Consider the following 25,111-nt stretch of genomic DNA (forward strand, 5'->3'; position numbering starts at 1 on the left):
ACGTAAAATCTGTTTGATAAATATTGTATATTTTATTTTAATTACGATTACTTTCTGTTAACTAAATTTAACAACATTCCAATTATCTTAACATTCGAAATGACTATTTCTACATGCATAAGAAACATACAATTTACGGAGGTAAATAATAGACAACCACACAAAAAAATCTGCTATGCAACCTGCAGGCTCCAATAATTAAAACCATGAACTTATACGAGGCTATAAAATGCAATTAATTACTGCATCAGATTGGAACTGACGCGGAATACTTCCACTAATAGGGGCTAATAATCTGATTATTACTAATTGCAAAATTAATACATATAAATACTATAGATTTCTTAACGATCATTATTATTATTGAAGTTTAATTGAATATAGCGCCGATATATTTGTCTGCAAAAATATATATATAACAACTCTTTAAAAACCATTTAGATACATTTACCCAAATGAACATGAAATTGTCTAGCATGATTTAAAATGAACTGCCTTATTCTAAACTCAATTTTCGTATACTCTGTATATGGGCAAATAACTTGATATTTCTAAACATTACATGTACAAAGATTACATGAAACTTTTAATTAATCCATTTAGTGAAAACAGCATTAAATCACATAAATATTAACACCAAATATGTGTTACGAAAGTTATATAATTTTCTAGTTACTGACGATTTTATTTCTATAGTTAACATAGACATTTTAATCGGCAATCTTACCTACGTAATAAAATCTATATTTTAGCCCGTTATTCCACATGTTGGTAGGTATTTCATAAAAAAACTGTTTGAAGCATACAATACAACGAATAAATTTACTTGTAGTATCCATTAGTGTCAAAATAAAATAAATTTATCCGTGAATTTGTCTGATTGTCTGTAAGTAACTCCGAAAAACCATTTTAAACATTTACATGTGTAATAAATAAGCTTAAACCCACGTATGATGAAAATAATTTTAGCAAAGGATTACCTCTTGTTTTTTATATTTAAAAAACTTTTTAAATATAAACCATTTCAATTTGCGTAAGTATTTGACTACTTCTACATCTATGTATTTCTGTTGCTTTTCGCCCAAGTATAATTGGCAATAAACCAATGGAATACAAGGTGTGTCAGGTAACATAAAAGAATTCAATAACAAATGGTTCACAACCCCTAAAGATGACTCAATCTAAAAAAATAATCGCTCATAATAATTCAGAAACAGAACATAGCATCAATGTTGTTGCACCCCACCTTTAAACGGAAATTTTTGCTTACATAACCTACAGAATATAGAAAGAATAAATCCATCAATAAGAAAATAAATTTGTCTACTCAGGACGTCGACTCGGGGCGTTCGAAGCTCACACCCGCCACCTGAGCGAGGGGAATAACATTATACCCAAATATACTGTTACTCCACTGTTCTGTGAGTACGGGATGTACTATAAATAGTGTTGCATACCAAATATATTATATAAAAGAAAATATTAATATTTAATTCATTCAATCCAACAAGTATACAATGGCTCGACAAAAAACATTTCGCGCAAAAAAATAACCCGTTGAAAAACTCTCATAAAAAAAACTTATTTATTTACATAAACTACTGTTCTCTTAACTATTTTAAAGTGGTACCTATTTATACATACTACAAAGTAAAGTTCATTATGAATAATTATGTGATTATACGCACAATAAAGTTTAGTTTCAGTTTCAGACTTATTCTTAAGATTTTTTTAAAATTACTCAGTTATACCATATGGTAGAACTATAGCGTATTATTTCTAAACTTATCCTTTAAAACATTTTGAACTTCGTCCTGAGGTATTCCCGAAGCGACTTAGAAATGGTGAAAAACAATGGCAAAAGCTCATATTTTTACTATATTTGCGTCAGCGGAGACAAAGAAATGTGTTCTTTGGACTATTCCCGAAAATAATTAGACAACCCTAGTAACCCTTACATGCACAAGTTTATCATAGGAGTAAAACACCAAGAAGCAATGCACTCTCTCATTAGCGAGTCGAAAATAGCGCGCCTGAGTCACTGTTCACGATTACCGCCACTTTCCTTGCACGCCTTCCTGTCGATGGTAGTAGGGGAACTACACTCGCGTAACAACTATGTTTTAGGACTCTAACTTAACACTAAAATGTCTTTGGAATATGCTGTCTTCGACTTAGGAAGGTGTGTTAGAATTGAATCTGCTAGAAGTCAATGAAGGTGAAAAATCATCAGACAAGTAGTACCTAAACATAAATTTGAACGGCATCTCCAGATCATCATAAGGTTCCTTATACTAAAATCAGTAAATAATAAGCATCAAAGTTTTGTATTGCCATCACAAATTCTACTCTGTAAGACATTAGTTACGTCGAGCAGTCCGCCTCATTGCAATCCAAAGGCAGCTGTCACAAAGGCGTTGCTACCTCGAGAGGTCAGCGGGAATGCATCAAAAACACATACGGTCAGGATACCATCAAACAACAATTAGGGAAAATAATGTGAGGATGGTGCCGACGCTCTCGATCAACGAACAGCACTGACATCAACTCGTATAATAGGTGAATTAAATAAATATGGAAAATTAAAAGCAAACCACCCATTTTTACTACACTACTACTAAGGCACGCTGAGGCGCAGTGTCGTCAAACGTGAACCGGAATGTCGAGTGCCTAAACAGGTACAGAAGGATATGTTACTGGAATATTATCATAATACGACACGTCTTGAAGCGCTCGGAAACCTCGTAAAGCTATGAATGTTACGCGACCGCTTCATCTTCAGTTATAAATGTTATAATGTATCGCAGTGTTAAGTAATTAAGTGCCAACAATTAGAATAATTTTCATTTTAAACTATTGCACAACGTGGTAAAACTATATTACCAGTTTTTAAAATTAATTCCGGGTAAGGCAAAACATAGTTTTACTAACAATTAGCGAACTCCTGTCATATGCTGCTTTAACTAGCTTCTATTTTCATAGAGTGTTCTGACGTTTTATGCTATACCGAATTATTTGGCCTAGCTACGACAGGCATAACTTGAATATCACCGGACGGTAAAGGTGAATATCACAATCTAAATACAGTTCCCAATTAAAAGTTTCTTTAATTAAAACAGTTATTAAAAGTACAAGTCTTTTTCTTAACAATCAAAATATTTGGTAAATAAGGATTACTCATCGTTCATTTCAAAATATTGAAATCCTTATAACTTAAAAACTCTACTTTGCAAACTAAGAAACGAGAACATGTATGTACACACTGCATTTCTAGCCACTAGAAAAATAAACAAACCCGAATTGAAAGCACTAAATACAGCCAAATTACACGAACAATCTCAATAACATTAACCTATAAATATACGTGAACCGATCGAAAGCAATCATCTCGATAAAATACGGACTTCATAGTTGAATGCGACGACCCAACTGCTGTACCGCCACAGCCTTGTAGCAGCAGGGTTTGAGATGATTGTGTGGGTTTACATATTGGAAAGACAGATTTACCTACTTTATGGAAGTCATCATCATCGTTAACCCTTTACTGCCCCACTGGCTGGGCACGGGTCTCCTCTTAGAATGAGAAGGATAAGGCCATAGACCACCGCGCTGGCCAAGTGAGAATTGGTAGACTTCACATACCTTTGAAAACTTTTGTTTTAAGAAAAGTTTGGTGAAAGACCACCTAATTCCTTAAGAGGTTAACGCATGTCATGGGCTTCTATTGTTACAGATCCATGGCCGGCAGTAACCACCGACCATCACTTATACTTCATATCTCGCTTGCTTATTCCATATTATAAAAAAAAGCTAGCTCCAATTCGTTTTAAGTTCCCACTGCTGGACACGAGCATATTTAAATGGAAAAAAAAGATAAAGTATTACATGGATATGTGTGTAACAGGATATGTGATACAATATATTCGAATTGCAGTGATTAGTTTATTGCGCGATACTGACAATAAACAAGCCATTGCTAATCTATTTAATGCACAGCAATAAAACATTATTTGATTTACAACTGCCGAATTATTAGCTACGTAAGCAAATAAAGTTGTATACGGAATGAACAAGTCAACTGGGATTTAACTCCGGAACTTTTTATTATACGCTTCTATTACAATTATTCGGATAAGACATTGATTTATTTTATTTTACAGTCTGTCATCTAATAGTTGGAAATATTATCAAAGGTTAGTTCTACATATTTACTAATCGTTGTAACATATCAAAATTAACCTTTCAAATATTTGTGTCCGCAAAACTAGTAGTAGTTGGTAGATAAACTTGATTTTTTGTCACCACGTTGCGTTTCTGTTTAAGAGTGTCCTAAATGCCTTTTATCCCTATCAATCTGAAACACTTTTCAAAGCATGGCAGGCTATAAGTAGTTCAAAATAAAGGGACTGTTTCCAAGAAACATAACGTGTGGAGTTTGTAGTCAAGCATTAACTGCCCTCTCGAGTGTTCGCAAATCCATTGAGCAGGCAGCACTCTGCAACACATGTTTGTTTTAAATTTATCTTCATAACTAAACTAACAATGTGTTTTACAGCGCGTAACGTCTTAAAATGTCAGGAAAGTTAATTATGGGGTCGTTTGCCTCTGTAATGGTGGTCTCCGCTCGTGTCGACCCACCCACCAATTTCTGCCACAATGGAGACGATTGTATTGGTACCTATCTATGTGTCCTGCCGTGTATGGGGGTTAGGCCTAAGAATGTAACTAACGACGAACATTCTTACGTAGATCTATCTTGCCTAAACTGTTTCTAAACTTCCATGTCTAACTAAGAACTTTATTTTTGGATAGTTTTTCTATATGTTAACAGTGACTACTAAACTTTAATATTAATCTTCAGGACGAAAAAAGTTTTAATCGTTGGTCAATCTTACTCTCACACTCCTGAGAACCAACATGCTATAGGTAGATATACCTGTTTTGTATCAACTGTCATGTTTATAATTTATTCCCACTTACCATAAAAAGCTAACAATATGTTTAAGCATAAGAGGATCTTAAAATGTCACACGCGTTAATAATGGGGTCATTCGCCACACCCGCTCGCACGACACAATAATTCATTGTCACAAATCGCTTTAAAATAAATTTATACGAACTTTTCCGAAACATTGTTGGCTGTTTGTTTTAGTAATCACGTACTAATTCACCCGTTCTCAAACTTTCAACATTTACACGAATTAAAATAAACTATAAGAGTGCTTTATGATAAACAAGGCGATTTATCGATTACTATTTGCAGAAACATTAATTTTTATAGGAAAATAACAGAGCATTAGTCAATCCTGCGTTACGTAAGCCGTGCTTACATGATTGTTGGTCAGTGATCTAATAATATTCTGGAAAATGGTGCGGATTTAGAGAATGTACGACACAAATCATCACAAGTTAGTATGACGCATAGTGCTTCGAATATCTTTATAACATTTTAAATAAAAAATCTATGTAATTAAATTACCTATGTGTAGTAACAGTAGACTTTTTTTTACACGTGATTCTCAAAATAAAAAATATTAACTTTGAAAGTGAATTTAGTTCGAAAACACAATATTTCTGTAAAAATAATATCGATCCATAATAATAAAATGAATATACGTGCTTACATGTGTAAGGAAGCCTTGACCAAATGCCAGTACGCAATCAATAAACAGTGGTATATGGAAAGCGGGCTAGCTAAGCACCTAATCATTCGAATAATGTTTACCTTATCACTCCGTTGCGTGGGCGCTGTATGGAAACATCACATAAAGCAGTCTGGTGCGGCGTGTAAACAATCCCATGGACTGTGGAAACCGTTAAACACTGTTTCATATTATCCAACACCTCCTAATTACAGGTAAAACGCATTTAATGTAATTAGTGCTCATTTGGACGGATATAAAGGCGGGTTCGACGGACGCTGCGTACGCAAACAGTGGACGTTCAGGGCTGGCAACTTATCATTTTTTTGGATTTAATAATTTCCTACAACTATTTTTATGTTTTACTTTACGACATTGGTCTTCCATAACTGGAGGAAGCTTGAATCGTTCTCCACCACGCTACTCCTATTCTATTAGTGGAGAATAATACTCAAATTTAATTACAAAGTGATTCGTATCATCTCTGTCCGTGTTATGTGTTATCCGAATTAATATTAAATTGTCTTTGTTATGTTTCCCAATTTACAGCAATGCACACTTGATGAAACAATTAAAAATAATACTCTAAAATTAAATATGTTTTCGTCGTAATAACAATCACTTAATTTTTTTTTGTTTATATTATAAAAATAACTAGAGGACTATGTAATATAGACAAAATTAATAAATCCATGTTAATGAGAAGAAAATAAACAATTTCATAAATGATCTCCGGTGACAGCCCTGTGCATTTGTCCGCGCAGTGGCAACAATGCGTTTCTTGTTTCGCAGCCATTTACAAATTCGTGCGCGTACACTTCCCATTGATACGGTACTGCATCGTTTAAGCTCATCATCAGCACAGTTTATTTCATTGTATTCGTAAGATTTTGATAATACTTCCGTTTTATAGTTTTTTTTTTTGTAAATTTATCACCCCAATTGTAAATGTTAACCGTGGGTTTTGTAGTGATCGTTAACTGTTATGATTTAGGGGGTTACAACGCAATTATGATTGGATCCAAATAGAACTTGTAAGGTTGTTTACATAAATGTCCATGAGCGGTAGTAATCACTTTAATTCACTTTATATCATATAAAAATACTAAGAATTGCATGTACATCGTGAAATTTATTAAACAAAATTTTTATTCACTACTTCTGACTATATTTTCGTGGGACTTTATAAATTCGTGGGACTTTACTAAGTATTGCTTTTGTTTCAATGCATTTTACAGGCGACAAATGCGAATTGTATTGTTGCATATTTAATACACTACCAAAAATTATAATTCTTCTTTGAACGCAGTACGGAACGGAACGGCGCTTAAAATTTCACGCATTTTTTACGTTTTCAATTACCTACTTCGCAAACTGACCGAAGTTTCAGTGGCCAGGCGCGCCATACAGCCCTGAATTTCAGCTCCCGAGCCACTCGTTCACAAAAGCTATGAAAAAGCTAGTTAACTTTGATGCGAGTTTCTAAAGTGTTTCACATCCTCAAAGGTGCTTTTGGTTTATGTAATAAATAAGTTAACTTTTATATTAGCGAATTGTTTTTTATTGGCTGCCATTTTTTTGGTAAGATAATAATGTTATGTATATCGACTGATGAATAAATATTATACTATTAGATACTGTTTTGTAAATGTACAAAGCAATTGTTAGTTTTCTGTTTGTTATAATACTTCACGGTCTGATAGATATCCTGTTCCCAGAAATAGAACAATATGAGAATCCTACCTATATTATGACAATAACTGAACATTTTAAATTACACAAAACTATTTTATTTATTTTCAAACTGCACATTAATAAAACAGACAAACTTTATGTAAAAAGAAAGCAATCATTAGTTACAATAATAAACGAACTATGGAAACAACTCACAGACAAGAAAAGTCAGCTCTTGTCAAAGATTGATCGTATACATTAGATCAGAACAGTAATTGGTATAAATCCAGGCTTTCCAAACACTTTCCAAGCAATGTTTCCAGCACCGAAATAACAGGTCTCGAGATTGAACGCCGAACATTAGCAATCACGCGGCGGTAATTGAAACTCAATTGATGGAATGGAAAGCTTGCCATCGAGACTCACGCTTTCCACATTGTGATTTTGCTTTCAGTTTATGGAAATACTCATAAAAAATGAGAAATACGTCACTATAAATTCTTCTGTTTTGTTCGAAAAATACTTGTCTCTTTTTGGATAAACTTCTAAAATAAATGTAGTTAAATTCAGTTTTTGAAAACAGATTCCTTTGCCTGATAATATGAAACAGCTACAATAAAAGTAGAAACAGTGCTTTGTCTTCGTGTTAATGACAGGAAATCATTGGCCTATACCTTAGTTTTTTAGTCATTTAAGTAGTATCACCGCTCATTACTTATAGTTTATGAGCCACGACGTGCTCGTACCGCGGCACACGTCCAGCGTCCCCTGTCTTCGGGCGCCATTAACGATATTAACGAAGGCTCGCCCGCTGGGCTACTGTCGCGGGTATCGTCCATCAAATTATTTATACATGCACCGTCGGCCCACCCATAGCTTACGGTACCGGGGACCAGTACCAGTCCACTGATATTGAATTTTTAACTTTTTTTATCGTCCGGCGATCCGATCACCTGCTTAATTTATAACTCACTCCCCAAACCATTCGGAAAGTCGGAATGAATTCGAATTATTTATTAAGCAATCGGGACTCTGACCACTTTCGCTCGTAGATTATCACGATTAGATTTGAATTTGAGATCTTTTGGAACCCATTTTACAGTTTAAATGCCCGTCTATCTGATGGGGTTTTAAATTATAACATACGTGGTAAGTATAGAATTGGCCTTTACAAGCCGGTTAAGAAAATTATCATAAGTTTTAATTTGGTAACTACCCGACTATACTACACCTTAATTAAGCCATAACAATGCAGAGCTTAGCATATATATGGGACAGAAATACATGTGACAAAATGCCACATATGAACCTCGTACGGTTCTACCGCTGCATTTTAACACCATATTATCCATACACATTCACTTTTTGCGTGAAATCCATTACACTGAACAGACTAGGCATATATCACTATCATAGTCCTGACGTCACGTCGTAACAGCCAAGACATTAATCAAGCCATAATCAATTTAATTGAATACTGCACCATGTGCACAGTAATCTTATTGAGTGATTACTTGCGAGTAATGTAACCACTCGAGCAAGATTTAGTCCACTTAACCCCTCAGAACACTTCGCGATTGGAGCTCAGTCTGGACGGAGGAAGCTTCTAGCGTCATCAACGAAGCTCTCAGATACGATATGTATCTGGTTAAGACAAATCCGCTTAACGTGTTACACGTAACGGTTCGGGATTTGGTTCATTTGAAGAGTTACAGACACGGCGTTGTTGATTCAAATTGGATTAACGGAAACAACTGACGTCTTTGAATGATAATAATCGACTTTGTAAGTACCGAATGTGGTCTAAATTTGTTTTAGAATCGATTAATCCCGTCTTGCTTGTTTCCCACTGCTAAGCTCGGGTTTCTGCAGCAATTGAACTGAGATTTCAAAAGGGCTGTGGCAAATATTAGTGGAGATGCGACGTGAATATATATTATTAGGTAATATTTCATCCGAAAGCCAGGTTCCACAGTCTATCTGCATGAAATAATTCATATTTCAAACGTGAGGAATTCGGACAGCCCAAAATAAATAACATTACAATTTTGCAGTTAAGCAATTTGCACCACGATTCTTTCCAGGACTCCAGTCTAGGAAGATTAGAGCAATAAAATATAATAGTCAGCATGTATAACAGTTGCAAATAAGTAGGAAAATCTCATGGACAATATAATAAGAATTATGCTTATAGGTAGATTCCATTATTACACCTTAACCCATCAGTTTCTACCAGGATAGCAGCGCATCACGCTAACACTACAATAAACACTTCATGTTACACATAAACTCCAGCGAAGTGGTTGTTAAACATCAAAACACGTGTTCAGCGGCTAACAATGCGTGTTTATATTTCGACTCCACTATAATAAACTTAATGGCTAATAGATAATATAATAAATGTAACGGCTGGCCATATATTAAACAAACACTTCACGTTCGATTGCACTCACTTTGTTACGCCAACACCCACTTGCGAACATCTTTATGATGTTTAAATATTGTAAATTTGTAAATGAACTGGTTTCCATTCATGTCGATGTGTTCGTGCCAGCTTCTGATGCAATAGTATCAGTGATATATTACCTTCACGAGATTATCTTACGAATTTCGATATGACGTTGACTTGGCTACTGTATCGACGCCCTCATAAACAAAGTTATTAGAACATCGATCTACTAGTCAATATAATAATACCACAACTATCAAAATTCACGTAATGATGTTTGCAATATACATAATACATTTAAATACACTAGAAGTGAACCAATGATAATTATTCTATTTCATGATTGGCTGATTGGTCATTTGATCGATGTACTTTTTCATATTAAAAAACTTACAAACAGTTGCGTAATATAATAATAATAATAATACCAATATTAAGCAGTAAATACAGTTTATTCACTGCTGTAAGTAATGCCATGTAACGAAAATCTAAATTCACATGCATGCCTTTCCGTCTTAGTTGAAACGCATCATGTAATATTATTAAATCCAAAAATGGAGCAAACGAAAAATCTGTACACCGAACCAACAAAATAATAAGTGCTAATAAGTTGTTCACATTGTTACAAATTCGGGTGCGATAGGGTATCTGGTAGGCAATATCAATAAATCATATGGATAAGGCGCCGTAATTAAACGGCCGTCATCGATCACAGATAGCGTCGACTCTACATGTGTTACTGATAGCCGGACGGGCCGGCGCGTACACTCGTGTGCAACTACACTTTACTTGAAACCTAACTCTTTCTGCCACTGATCGTGTGATGAGATCCTTTGCCGTCCGATAGTAGTAGGTATTAAAAATATATGTGTTACAGCCCTCTTATTATTTTGTCACTACTTAGAAGTTAGAACCAATCAATGTGCAAGCCTCTATCAATAATTATAAAAGTATATATCAAGTTACACGACTCCGCCATCTTCCGTGCATCCTTGTGGTTTTTTGTGGGTACTTTTATCAATACAAATAAATAAAATTAAAGTGTCTGTTTATAAAAGAATAAATAACAACTTTTTAAAATGACTTTGAAAGAACAATACAATTACATACATTACATACATTTATACAATATTTATAATCAAAAAATCTATTTTTACTTGTTTGTCTTGTTTAATCCGGCAAATCTCCAGAACGACTAGACCGATTTCGATAGGACTTTCATTGGTAGTTAGTTAATATTAAAGGAAGTAACTTATCTTAAGATACGTTTATTTTGAAACAATAATTAGGGTACCGTACAAAAAATTAAACCCATAAAGTTTCACGAGTATTTTTACCACGCGCGGGTTACATTCATTTTACATTTTTAATCGCGGATGAAACCGCGGGGTACAGTTTGTTCATAATAAATGATGAGAAGCTGTACACATAAAGGTGCCTTAACGAAAGGGTCGGCAGTTGTAAACGACACGCCTGTACGACTGTACGACCACGATACCCACTCGTCGACTGGCCTGATAAAGGACGTTTTCGTACGCGATAACGTATCGGCTATCTGCAATCTGGTACACGCTATACCGTGTAACGAGACTCCATTACAAGTTTACGACGTGTTACCGACGTCGGCCAATCTTCCTTACCACTCACCACGATAAGTGCGTAACGCTACAGGTAGCTGGTGATAATGTGGAAAAATTGTTACGTCATCCGATTTTAATTATAATTAATCCGATAATTAGGTATAAGCCATGTTGTTTTAATTATATTCATTTAGATCTAAGAACGAATCACGTACACATTTTTATAACACAAGAAACACCTATTTATTTTGTTACTTATATCATTTTGGTACTTTGTACTTAAATATTTCTTCATTTAAAAATTTTCAAAATCTTCTTATCCGCTTGAGGCGTCCTACATTTCTTTGACATGCTTTCAGTTTAATAAAAATATATTTAATTTCATCAGGCTCATCACCATAATTTCAAGTCTTAAGCAACATTTTACGTTTCCCGTTATTAAACATGAGATTATAGCGCGAATACATAATACCGGCGGTAACGTACTGAGATCCTATCTGGAACCATGTGCCCCTTGAGACCAAGATGTTCCGATCGGTTTTTGTCAGATGTCTTATGGGGTTGTTCAATGAAAAGATATAAAAGCTTACGACAGCCCTTTTAAAGTTGGTATTCTTGCAAACCTGTTTGGAATTCCATTGAGAAGCTTGCGGGTACCATAATTATACATAGAACATAGAATGTTAATTTATTAGGTAAAATAAAATAAATTAAATACGTTCCTTTATTATGGATGGCTGAAGGGGAAGTACAGCATTTTTTATACAATAGAAGTAGCAAACGACATGACCTGATTGCTAGTGGCTACTACGCGTGTGGATATCTATTATTAATCCCTGATAAAATTAGCGACCTACCTGAGGACCAAGTTGGAACGTCTGGCGATAGTATGTCTCCCTTAACATACAGCTTTTGACCCTAAAATAGTCAATATCAAAAGAGCTATAAAAAATTAAGCACTAACCTATGGTCAAATGACAAACTGATAAATTAACAAACAAAGAATTTTTTATACTTTTACCTCCTCAAGGGTCAAGCAAAAAAGGGATCGCTGGGCCTATCTCAGACCCCTATTGATATTTGGAGGCAAGATAAAAGTTGGGTTAATGAAATCAGCCGGATGGGAACCATGCTGTGACTGCAATGTTGTCTTGATGTACAAATTTTCAACAAAAAGCACGTCACAAAATCGACAGATACATATTGAATGACTTGTAAATTGCAGATGGTAAGCCACAAGAAACCGATCATCGGTAAAGTTTTATAAATTAGGATTCGTTATGAGCATGAGTTCTAACTTCGAATACCAGGTACTCATGATATTTCGAATTTACTTTCGTATTAGAAATTAAATATCTCTCGATTTAACGGTGAAGAAAAGCATCATGAGAAAATCTAAGAGCTTTGTAAAAAAGGTTTTCAAGGTGTAAAGTCTACCAATACTCGTTTGGCCGACTATGACCTAATCCCATATCACCTTCTAATCACCCTGGCCACCTCCTAACTAGAGAAAATACCCAACCGTGACACACAAGTAGATGATGATGTTATTTCGCCACTTTTAAAACAAAGTGAGTATCAATCGGTGATATAAGAACGGACGGATCACGTTTAAAGTTCGAACGACCGAATGTAAAACAAACGCTTCGTTTACAAGTGGGAAGTTTCGTGGGAGTGCGCCAAAAAGGCGAGAGCTCTGAAAGTTTCTCTTTATAATAACTGCGCACTAACAATGCACAACAATTGTACTGTTTGCGTACCTATTTGTTCTTTGTACTGACTTGGAATAAAGGGTAACAGCTTACGTGAACACGCAATATTCCTGTGTAAACGCGTGGCGAATAAAATCACTTGGAAATGATACTCGCGGTTATATTTTATTCTATGTAAAGAATTCATGATATTTTTTCCAGCAAGTACAATATTTATTTCTCCAAGCTTTATGGATAATTTCGTAAGATTGATTTGTTGATTGAGTAGGGTACTACACCCACATTAAGCTTTTACGAAACTCCTTATTAATATTCTACTACTATTTATTGTTAACAAAATATGATCTACATATTATTAATAATGAAGGAATATCCTGTGCCCGTGGTATCTTCAGGGATAGAACTTAGGTAGAACACTCTTATATAAAAATGCAACGTTGTGTAAAAAATTCAAGTGAATCCTTAGTCTATGAATCTCTTTGAACTCGAATGAGTATACGAAAGTTATTTTTTACAATGATTTACCGAATGTATATGAAATGTACATTAATAGTTTTATTATTGGATGATAACGGTTACATTGCGTCTTCAATATTGTTAACGATCTGTTGTAATCAGGAATTCAGATTAGCAAGCAAGATTCCATTGGATTTCATTACGAATTCAGCAGATGTCAATGCGAATCGGGGTCCGATGTAACATGACGTCTAATTCCCACTGACGGAGGTCTATTCCGACTAGCGTAGCGATGCCAGTGCCCCGTTTTCCAAAATAGGGGAGTAGCCCCGTCGTACGCCATATCCCCTTGCTACCTACAACCATTAATAAAATTCCTTCACTTTTGTGCTTCTTTATAAAATACAGATAGCTACGTAGCTCCGTTGTATGAGTCGGCATCTATTCAAGGAACATTATCCCATTATTTGAACTGAAGTAAATAACTAATATCTCTTATAACATGAAAGGGAGACAGTAGTCTACCAATCAATCAGTCCATATTTTGAGAGCAAGATTTATGTTTTATGTCTTTGTGTTTGCATTTGTCGTGTGTGGCAATTACGACAGATAATCCTACTCCTAATGGTTGTAAAAAAAACAAACCGTCATGTTATATTTTAGAAGAGACCCATGCCTGGCAGTGGAACAGCACTGGATTGACGTCGATGAATAAAATATACTGTGTTTTTGCAATCAAGCGATAACCATGATTCATGCACGATGAAATATTTATTAGCTTATAGGTACGCTACCCCAAATTCAGGTTAAGTAAAACCCCTGCACAGTCATACCAAAAGTATTTTTAATATTTTTTAAAACACCAAAGTAAAAATCTTTTATTAATAAAAGATTCATGAGAACATAATCGCAGAAGTTCACAAAGATTCTAAAAATAAATCAATTTTCGAAAATGGAATTCCGTTGTCAAGCTTGCATTAACGAATCGGATTATCAACCGTCTAATTCCGCTTTCAAATCTTACGTGGCTTTTGGTAAACAGTTCTCAATTCAAAACGAATTAAAACGTGTTCGCATCGACGCGGCGATTTAGTGGCGCGATAAATTCCGACCGAAATTTAGCAAGCGTATTGTCCAAACTCCAAATATTCCGGGCCGACACTGCACGAAGTATTTTCGTTGTAACCACCATTAGCTCGAGATGCGTTCCACACTGCGATATGAAACCACTCTAAAGTACGCAATACTAGGGCTCATAATGTATTGTAGTGGCAAATTCGCCAGGGATCGATTATTTGAACAAACAAGCCTGGTAATAAATCATCCGCTCCGGGTTACCTGCGAGGGATCGATACGAAAAAAGGTCCCCGTTTCGAAACAAAAGGGAGTGACATTTCTAACGTTGCTCGCGTTCTGGAGATATTTGAACTGCCTTTGTTTTAACTTTGTTTTTTAATTTATTACGGGCAGGTGCTAATCACTCATGTATTTTAAAATAAGATATTACAATAATTATCACAAATACGTAGTATGTCATTGCACTAATATCGATAATTAAGGCCAAATTTAATTTTAGAATACAAATTGGCTTCGTGTAACTACACTTGTGAATTTAAAAAATAAATACACCGGATGCAATCTTGTGTGACAGAAAACGGATACATTCTAATTTCAAAAAAGATGTTGGACAAAGTCATTGACTTTCGACAGTAATTCATAAGAAAGATTACATTGTACACCCGAGACACATGTTTTGTTTCGACTTCGGCACCATTCATTTTACGAAGTTTGACACGGTGACATTTTATTTTAAAGTACAATACAAAGAACTGTCCCGCTGTCGTCTTTTGTCATATTTCTTGCTGAATTTTACGTAATACAAAAGTGTTTTCAGCTTAACATGAAATGTTTGGCTCAAAATATTCCTTTTGACAAAAGTGGGCCGCTTCGAAACGTGGGGCTTAATGTTTGCCACAATATTTTCATATTTAACCAAAAGCCAAAGATCAGGTATGCCATAGAAGTCCCGAGAGGAATGGAGAACAGTGGCAGAAGTTTAGTATGAGTATGAATATAACTATTTTGACAGCTTATATTTGGAAACTTATCTTTTTTTTTTTTTTTTTTTATTATATAGGAGTAGCAGACGAGCATGCATTCCACCGGATGGTAAGTGGCTACTGCCGCCCATGGACATCAGTAATCAACCCCAGATATGATTAGATATTCCTACCTGAGGTCGGCCACCGATGCGCCGCTACCCCTGAGGACTAAGCTGAAACGCCTCGGAAAAGTCTGTGTCCCTTACCACACCCTTCAAACCGGAACACAGCAGCGCCTAACACTGCTGTTATTAGGTAGAAATAGGTGTGGCGGTGGTGCCGCCGGAGTCGAACCACAAAGGGTTCTACCACCTTCTACTATCTTTTTCAAGACTCATAACAAGGCATTTGCAAAAGTTGCAAAACGTTTGAAGTAAAATTTTATTACGGTCGTCATAATTTTATAGCTTATTGAAAGTAGTTGTGTAAATGTCCCTTTCATTGTTTGCAATATTCTATTATTTACTTTTGTCTTTGCAACTAATTGGCTAAATTCAAAGTTATGTTATAAACAAAGACATCCTGACAAAAAAAGTCCTCGTCTTTTCGAAAATTTAATAGCCATTATATTTTTGCGAATAATTTATTTTATTGTAGCGCGCAAAAACTACTTCATTATTATTCTGAGCTATTCTTATTAACCGACACTTTAATTTAATTCATTTTCATTTCAGAAATGCAAAACATAATAGGTACTCAAATTTTAGTAGAATGGATAATACCTAATCATTATTTCATATTAAAAAAATTATAATGTCTAGTAAGATACATACGAATCTGAACAAACTTTATATTCTACATATTCATTGCCTATGATTGTTTACTGTTCGGGCCATTTACTGTAAGTTTTATTGGGATTAATGGATACTCATTGAATTGCAGACCATCGTAATTTTAAAGTTTATATTAGTATAAATGATGGTATCGGACTTCGCACCGGCGATCTGCAATTAATCTCTATAAGTCCGAGGAACTTTATAAATAACTACTTTGAGGTCCATCCGGCGAAGTTCCTAACTAAGAAATTAGGCGTAATGCCTCAGGTGGATAGCAGGGAATGCCGAAATCCCGGATCGTGGCTTATCCGTCCGGCCATCGGTCCCTGTTTGCTAGTGGCCAAACTTGTGGCCAAGGGATGGACGGGTGCGATAAAGTTGTATGACTATCTTACTGCCTCCGGCCAAGGACATAATGAATTTAGATTTCTGTTTGGGGTGTAGGTATTTAAGTGGCCATTCTAGTGCCCAAGGTATAGAAAATACCACTGTGTGCCTATTACATTAGACGTAAATAACAATAGTCCACGGTTAGCCATTGAAATGAAAAAGACTATAAAGAACCTAAATGCAACGATAACTGTACATGAAAAAATCATCATGGTGTTATTAAAATATTTAGATATTTTCGTACAAACGAAATATCTCAAACGACGGATCTTTTAATCAAAAGCCAAACTTAAAGGTGACTGCTGAATTATTGCGGTGGAAAACCGGTGAAATACTGAAATACGGCGCCCAGCGGTTATGAGGAGCGTAAGTTGAAATTTCTCGAGTTTAGCGACAAAGGCATTCCTATTATTCCAGTACCAAGTTTAGCAAAAGACCTACGATTCCTACGAGTGAAGTTTTATGAAGTTCGCATAATTTCTCACTCGAGCGCTTGTGCCTTGAATCTGAACGCAAGTTTGATTTGTCAAGCGGAAAATTGCTAGCAAGAATACGTTGACCTCGGCATCTCGCGATTAGGTAGCAGGATTCACCCAAATTAACATTATTGTTCGGCCGTCTCAACACTGGCAGTAAAAGTTAATTATTACCTACGATTTCATTGCTGAATAGTTTCCAAGCATGCTCAATTTGAGAATAGTTGAGAATACCATTGTATATACAAACATTTAGCAATATTAAAATGTTGTCCTAATTTTATTACTCTGTGCGCATTTTTGCAAATCCTCGGCGTTGTTATAAATGCTTTGTTACTACTGTAAATGCATAGTTGCAATTCCGCGCCGACTCCTTTTACGACGAGCCTCGCTTTTGTTCTGTTTATTACAGGTGGGTTTTTATTTTTGCAAAAAATGCATCATTTTCATAATCGTAGGTAGTTAATTTTATAGTCGCAAAAACAAGTATTCAAATAAAATAACAAGCACGTCAAAATTTATTATTTTCATAACGGCTTTCTGTGAGACCCTATCTTAGTTCTCAGGAGTGGCAAAGCGTCTGTGATCGGATAGAAACCCTGTTCTACACGGAGTTGGTTTTAGATGTTCATGGGCAACAGTGACTACTGACCTGTTACCATCAGATGACCTGCATACTCGTTCACGACTTCTATATGATATATGACTAAAATATATAGACCTACCTATAGATATTATTTAGAAGGAAAACAAATCTTTAACCAAATGTTATTTACGCTTGAACTCTCGAAGGCAAGTTTGATTTGTCAAGCGGAAAATTGTCGAGAAAATGTTGACCTCGTGATTAGGTTAGAGGAGGATTCACCCAAATTAAAGGTTTGTGCGTCCCGCCTGAATCGGGCCTGATTGCCAATTCCAGCCCTCAAACCAATCTCGAGCACTTTGATTAAAGTGTAAACAAGCTGGCTACTAATAAAAGTTATATTCACTCACATAATAAGGGCCTTTGAAATTGATAGCTTGTCTAGTGAGTGTCCGGCGTCGCGCGCCGAGTGCTTCCTACATTTACACAAGTTGATAAGTGTTAGAACACTAAACATGTAATCATCTACTTCGAGAAATTATTTTACAAATACTTTTTGTCCATCAACAGCAAATTAGAAATGTTAAAGTTGTTAATTATTTTTATTTCATGACTAGAATAAATAAAAACAAACAGATATCGATTAGACGGGTGAATGCTTGTTCCTCATTAATTACGTTTAGATATTTTTAAATATCATAAAATAAATATTACAAATTTAAACGTCAATGTTTCTCTCTTCGTTCTTACTTTTTTCCTCAGCCCCATACAAACCCACTTCGGGACACGGTCTCCTCTCAGAATGAAAAGGATTTATGCCATAGTCCACCACACTGACCAAGTACACATTGTAAAACTTCAAATTTAATTAATGTATTTCGAATCTTTGAAAAATCAAAGGTGCGTTGCAACTTGCATCGAATCCCGACTTCCAAAGCTTCAAACCACTACACTATGGCGTTCACCTCGTGTTAATGAACGATTCATTATATTCTCATGTAAGTTTCCACGAGATGCGGGCAGAGCGGTCCATTGTGCGTTATCTGGTGAGTCAGCCGGCTATTCCTGCGGTGCATTAGCTACATGATTAGTATCGCGTGTGCTAATCCTGGACACTACGCGATATACTATACCCCAGTGGCTCTCAAAGTGTGGGGAGCGACCCCCTATAGAGTCCCAATAAGGAGGTCGCAGGGATCGCAAAGCGTAATAAAAATGCAAAAAAATATTTTTACGTAACAAATACTTTAATCTATACCCTATTTATAAAAATTAGTCGAATATCTACGTTTAATTAATATTTGTAACACAAAAATCAGGTTAAAAAATCAAAAGCTAAAATTAAAGTATTAACATAAATAAACCATCCATAATTTTGTTGTATAATTATATTTTTGTTGAAGGGATCTCAGGCCTTTATAAACTATCGTCGTCGGGTCGCGATATAGAAAGGTTTGAGAAACAATGCTGTACATAATTATCTATGTACCTTCGAATGTTGTGTGGAAATTAGCGTGGTCTGATAGTAAGTGTACACGCGGTGTACACCTACACCGTCTAGATTGTTGTATGTAGAATTAATCGGCGTATAATGAACTAGGCTAATCCAGTTATTAACGACGCTTGTTCCAATTAAGATCAGTATCACACTGACAACAATTTGAAAGGTGTTGCTAATGCTGCCCGTTTGAGAGGTGGTAGAACTTGTATGATTTGACTGGATACCACCGCAACACCTAATTCTTACGTGAAGTTTTTGCGATTCGGTATACTGTCGGTGTGCAATGTGCATAGTCAATATCCACACCTACAGTATACCGTTACATAAAAAAGGACCATCATAGTCCTCAGGAAACGCATCTGGGACTACTTACCACCAGGTTGTCGGTTACTACAGCAATTTTACAAAACAAAAATATTGGTAGTAGTATACGCATACCTTCTAGATATAATTTAAGTTTGGTAAAACTATTTCTACTACCGCTGATCTACAAAAGTTACTTATACAATTTTCAAACCGAAATTCGGGACACTTGAATTCTAAAACTAAGTTCAGTGGTTAAGACGGTAAATTGCGGAGCTTCATTTAGTTAAATACGTCTGTAGGCAGCCGAAATCCTCAAAGGTGCGTTCAACGTAAAATGTTAACGTTTACGTCGTAACGTCACGGAGCAGCTGAATGCCACTCATTACAACTCTTTCACGGACTTCCTCAAACAGACTGCTCTAAGTGTAAGCAGCGGGGATATAGTCAATGAAAATGAAGATTTCATGTTATATAAGGGCTCCGTGTCTTGATAATAAGGCGTTTTAGTACAGGCAAATTAAAAATTGTGTAATGTATTACAAATTTCTTTAAGATGTTCTATTAAGGGACATAATTTAGACAGTAATCAAACAGAAGAATATCCCTCGAAAGTGTGCACAGTATTTTTCTAAAATTCTAAATAAGAAGCAAAAAATAAATATGTGTATCGTATAACTCTACCTCATATATTTTTAGTTTTTATATTGATACCTACATATGGTTCAATAACTGTCTATGACAAAAAAGCAATGCAGGTCAAACAATGAGTATGACAAAAAGAGCACGAGTGCGACCGGTGACCCATAAACCAATGGTACGAGTAATTGGACGAAAAAGTCGACTCTGCACTTCACATTCACTCGCTTCTAATATAGCATCGTCGACAACTTTATACTTTCATCGAAAAAGACAGCTTTTTCTAGGAATCAATTAGATATCGTTTAGTTAGTACCAACTTGAAACTAATATGAAGAGAAATAGTATTAGGTACTCGTACTTTTGTCCAATCGTAATTGTTCCCCATTTCACTTTCGATCTACCTTCATTCATCCACCTTTGCTCCCCTTTAATGCAATAGGGACCCCTGTCCCCTGTGCCCCTGACTGCAAATCATATCAATTATAACGTTTGATTACCACTTGGCCTTCAGTACCGCGCCCTACGCCGCGATCGAACTGAACAATGAACACACACTAATTGTAGGAATGTTAATAATAATGCACTCAAAACTCGTAAACGTATATAATGAAGACCAAAAAGATTGGATCTTTAAAATTACATACATATCATGTACAATTGTACATACATTTACTAACATTTGCTACATCAAAAGTAAGCGTTGTTTCGTCTCACCAGGAAACTAACTTGCGAGATAAGAACATGTAGGTAATGATAAAAATTATCCTTCATAGTAACTGGGCACGTAAATTTTTAATTGCGATTGTAATTAAAGTTTTAAAAGAAATACGAATACAAATTTAACAATTCATCATGGAAAACTAAACTATCTTGTGAAGTAACACATTGTATTACATTTGAATTATTTTTTGAAACTTAATTAAGTTTTAAGTGATCTTACCTGCTTCGCTCATATTTCATGATGCGTTCCATGGATTACTTGAAAAAGAGCCCTAAAAAGGATCTCACTTACTTTTCGGTAAATATTTTTATTTTTCAGCCGACTTCATGTAATCGAGAAATGAATACTCGTAGTTTTGGTTATAAATAATTAACTTTCATTGTTTATTTGTAACTTAAAACTTAACGAGGTATCTTGCTCGTGTGCGGTGAGCAAGAAAACTCAGCTAATGATTGAATGTAGGAAAGAACACAATGAAAAGAAATGTGTATGTCGGCATGTGGCCACAGTCCTCGGCAGTAAGTAGTATGTACCCATTATCAATGGGGAAATGCGAGAGCCTGTCTGCGTTTCCATTACGTTCAAAAGACCCCAGCAATCAACACGTACCATTCACAGTAATTCACACACAGATTTAAACGATAAACGTAAAACCTTTCGACTTTCAATAAATGTATTCAACTTGCAAGCTTCAGTTTTCGACGCATCGGAAAATCTGAATCATTTCGGCAATGAAAAACTCCGTTTTAAATGTACAGTGTTATATTTAATCGTTCTTTTACTATTTAAATAAAACAATGCTTGTTCTGGAGAAAACAAAACAATGCTTCTTGTTCTGCATTGCATACTCAAACCAAACGAGCAATCAGCAGGACATTAGCCTCTTAAGAATGAATTATTAATCTTCTATTTTTTGGCTCAGGAAGAAAAAAGAACATTGAATCATACAATTCATTATTTTTACTGAAATTAAAAACTTACGCTACCGCACAGCTTTTAACAAGTCATCCGGGATTATTTTAGACTCTAAAAAATAGCTTACAAAGTCAGCCACATAGTTACAAAGCCACACAGTTACAAGCTCAGCCAAAAAACCTATAAGCCCGAACAAACAGACGGACATAATCAATAATTATTATGTTATTTGATTATAAAGTCATTAGAGCAAATTTAGTTCTGACATGCTGCAATAAATAATATGTGTACATTTTTTAAACCCACAATAAAATTATCTGTTCTTGAACAAGATGTCATCTTTAAGAATAATTTCGTCAGGTTAGGCTAGCGCGTCCGCCATGGTCTCGCCGGAGGGTAGATGTCGTTGACTCGCAAACGGCATGTCCATTCAGCGCTGTTTGCTTACGACGCTCGCCACTCGGTGTCGCCACTGTCGCACACACACAGGTGTGGGACTCGACGTGATTACACAAATACAACACATACATACGTGTAATAACGAGAAATGTAACCGGACACTCACTGAAAGGAAATATGTAGAACCTTACGCGCGTTTGTTTCTTTTATAACTGAAACAACCGCTTCTAAATAAGTCGTGAATTTTTAGAATGCAGCAATAATGATGATTTGTTCGACAAGCTTCAATGACCAAGTTTAATTTTTAATGATATTAAAATTAAAATGTGGTTCGAGAAGTACCTACTACTCGATCATTAATTTAAAACATCCGCGTGAAAATATTTTTATCTATCATTAATTGATCATTAAGTATTAGGTACTATTAAGTATTAGGCATATTTTGCAGAAATCGGTGCAAAAAGTCTACGAATGTGAACATTCTGATAATGATGATAAAAAAATTGCTATAATATTTTTTTGGTAATGAGTAAAAGACTGTTATTCATCTATGATTTAAGTTCGTTTACAAAGGCAACTCTTGCAAACCTTAAAGAAACAGAAAATCGGCGCTCACATCACTAGAGCCTACATGCAATTAACAGCAGCAAAATACGCACACCACAAACAGCATGTCATGCGACAAATCATGCGCATGTTTACGACGAGCCGTCGCGGACCGAAGCGGGCCGCGGGGACCGCAAATAACAATAATTTTCACACTATTACCGCGGAGTGCGGTACAACACTTTATAATTGCTTTGCAACACGAAAACAACAAAACATAGTAGAAAACCTCCCGCGCTTCGAATACCAGAATTACTATACTTTTGTTTTCTACATTGTGGTTTCTCACGCCAGTGGTGAACTTTTTGGAAACTAGGTTATTTGTAATTGAAAATAAGTAACTAAAAAGCTATTCGTATTAAATTTTTATCATAATTTTATATACGCGACAAATATATAACCTCTCTTCCTTTAGGAAGTCGGATAAAAAGGCAATTCCACACTACCATAAATATAGTAAAGTGTCTACGCCGAAATACTTTGCGCCTAAAGTATCTAATCTATCTAAACGCAAGTCTACAAAGCAGTTATGCAGCCATAATATACGTAAGACCAATGCATGGGAAACAGATACAATAATTCAAATAGATGATCTTCCTGAAATCGATCAAAAAGGCTTTGCTATTTCAGTTTTCTAAGTAGGTACGCCTCATATTCTTTAGACTGCACTACACATATAAACACCTAAAATTTTAAATAATTACCCTAATTAAAATTTTAAATAAGCACACATTGGATGACCGTAATCAATCAAACGAATTATCAGCTTCAACCGTAGACCTTGGAGACGGTTTATCCGAACCAAATCCGTGTTCAATTATATGTTATCTAAGCTCTCTTGACACCTCCACACTAATCTAGCGAGAAACAAGGACGATATAAGTCGCTTGTTTTGATTTTAGAATCGGCTTTCTTTGTAGTCTATCGCTGGGAGATGTTGTTAATCGGCTGCTAATCCGTTCTACAGAAATTAGGCCTTACTTAAACATTCAAAATATAATATATACTTAGAATATGCTCCAATTAATTTTCGCGAGATTTTTAATCGCTAAAATCCTCATCATAAGCCTCATCACGTAATGTTGGAATCTCTAAGAATTCGTATATGTAGTCATCTCTGAATTATAAATGTTTTCTCTTTAAAAGGGCCTTGCTTTTCCCAATCCCTAATATACATATTACAAGTACATCAGTCTTTTTCCTATTCTATTGCTATCTTATTAAACAATTTTCTTGGATTGAGAAGCGTACAGGTTATAAAAATGCTGAACAAGTAGCTGTTAGCAAACACTTTTTCAAATAATTTAAGAACGCTTAGGATTTTAAAGATATTCCCTACGCCATTAAAACAAGTGACAACAATCAACTTCTCACATCAAGTTCCTTTCCTCCAACGACACCAGCCCTTCAGTTCCCAAGTAAATCATCGCAATCAATCTCCACGGCTCTCCGCACTTATCCAATAAGGGATCAATTGCCACCGAGTGGCTGCCGGCATTGTATCGGCGTGTCTGGTCGTCGCGGCCGTCAGCTCCTGTTTTGATTGCAGCGGGCACGTGCCGTCCTACGTATTTTCATTAGCTGTAACTGTGGCAGCTGGTGGATCAAGCTATAAGCGAACATTTAGCTATCACCTAATCATCTAGTATAAACTAATATAAAACCATCTTTTTGTCTGAACTCGTACTTTAATTAAGCTTAGCTGATCCTAAGATTTAATCAGTTATGTTTTATTGTAATCTTACATACTACGTTAAGTTATTTTCCCTTTCTTTGTATTACACCAGATGCTCTATAAATCTACGTAGTACGTATCCTTCATTTCTTGTTATTTGCAAATACTATAGTAAAATTACTGATATAAAAAACACCAATATCAAGTAACTTATCCGCTGCGTTATTTCAAACTACAGCATATTTTACACGTCACGGTTTGCTGTGTTCGGGAAACTCAAACAACAACCGCCGGCGCTCACGCCTCGCGCCAAGCGACAAGTCTATAAGCTTTTAATCAGTTGGCCTGTAGCCAAGCGATCGGGCGTCAACCTCCGCGAATACAAATATATGCCGGAACGCTGGCCGGCGTGACAGCTGGATCTGTCAACGGTGGCAAGCGTCCTTCGAACGTCCCACATCGCACACTTGTAAATATTTCAACACCAAATTATAAACACCAGAAAACAC

At 35.6% G+C, this 25,111-nt stretch overlaps 1 protein-coding gene across 2 annotated transcripts in view; it reads left to right on the forward strand.

Annotated features, from left to right (window-relative positions):
- Positions 1 to 25,111, forward strand: part of fz2 (frizzled 2) — a 187,170-nt gene that overhangs the window by 154,048 nt on the left and 8,011 nt on the right. The window lies entirely within an intron of this gene.

This window comes from Epargyreus clarus, unplaced genomic scaffold, assembly GCF_041222505.1.
Source record: "Epargyreus clarus isolate Ecla_fem2 unplaced genomic scaffold, WU_Ecla_fem_2.2 ptg000034l, whole genome shotgun sequence".
NCBI lineage: Eukaryota > Metazoa > Arthropoda > Insecta > Lepidoptera > Hesperiidae > Epargyreus > Epargyreus clarus.